Source organism: Echinops telfairi, unplaced genomic scaffold (assembly GCF_000313985.2).
Source record: "Echinops telfairi isolate 266 unplaced genomic scaffold, ASM31398v2 ScPeMD7_31;HRSCAF=116, whole genome shotgun sequence".
Taxonomy (NCBI): Eukaryota; Metazoa; Chordata; class Mammalia; order Afrosoricida; family Tenrecidae; genus Echinops; species Echinops telfairi.
The window spans coordinates 43975265-43976430 of NW_022103928.1; the positions used below are offsets into that span (position 1 = coordinate 43975265).

At 39.5% G+C, this 1166-nt stretch overlaps 1 protein-coding gene across 1 annotated transcript in view; it reads left to right on the forward strand.

The window, feature by feature from the left end:
* The window catches only part of KMT2C (lysine methyltransferase 2C), a 270207-nt gene that overhangs the window by 36897 nt on the left and 232144 nt on the right, over positions 1-1166 (forward strand). The gene's annotated exons all lie outside the window — the stretch shown is intronic.

Genomic DNA, 1166 nt, shown 5'->3' on the forward strand with positions numbered 1-1166 from the left:
TTTTATTTTTATAAATCATTTTATTCGGGACTCATAGCTTTAAAGCGTTCCATACATCAATTGTATCAGGCACATTTGTACATATGTTGCCATCCTCATTTTCAAAACATTTTATTTCTATTTGAGCCCTTGGTATCAGCTCCTCCTTTTCCCCTCCCTCGCTCACGAATCCTTGATAAGTTATAAATTGTTGTTATTTGCATATCTTACACTGTCCGCTGTCTCCCTTCACCTACCTTTCTGTTGTTCTTCCCCCTTTGGGGGTTTGGGGTTATAAATTGATCATTGCGATTGGCTTCTTCTTTCTCCTCTTTCTCTCTCCACCTTACCCCTACTCTCATGGTATCGCTACTCCCATTACTGTTCCTGATAGGTATATGTGTCCTGGATTCTAAATTGTGTATGTGTGTCGAGACCTCTTATCTGTACCAGTGTACATGCACTAGTCTAGACAGATTTGTAAGGTAGGACTGGGTCATGATTGATAGTGGGGGTTCAGTGGTGGGCAGGAAGCATTAAAGAATTAGAGGAATGTTGTATGTTTCGTTGGTATTATAGTGCACCCTTGCTAACTCCTCCCTTCCTTGTGACCCTTCTGTGAAGGGATGTCCAATTGTCTACAGATGGGTTTTTGGTCTCCACTTCCACCTACCTCATTAGCATCGATATGGTTGGTTGTTTTGGATCTTCTGGATGCCTTAAACCTGATCCTGTTGACACCTCTTGGTCACACAGGCTGGTGTTCTTCTATGTGGGCTTTGTTGCTTTCTTGCTTGATGGCCGCTTGATTATCTACACGCCTTTAAGACCAAGACACTGTATCTTTTAATAGCTGGTCACCATCAGCTTTCTTGACCATATTTGCTTATTCACACAGAAATGATATGTTTGCTTTTTTCTTAAAGATCATTTTATTGGGGCTCTTACAGCCCTTATTGCAATCCATACATCATTTATATCAAGTATATTTATACATATGTTGCCATCTTTATTTTCTAAATACTTTCTATTTGAGCCCTAGGTATTAGCTCCTCTTCTTTCCCTCCCTTCCCACCTCCCACCTTCATGACCCCTTGAGAAATTATAAATTATTAATTATTTTCATATCTTTTTTTTAAAACATTTTATTAGGGGCTCATACAACTGTTATCGCAATCCATACACAC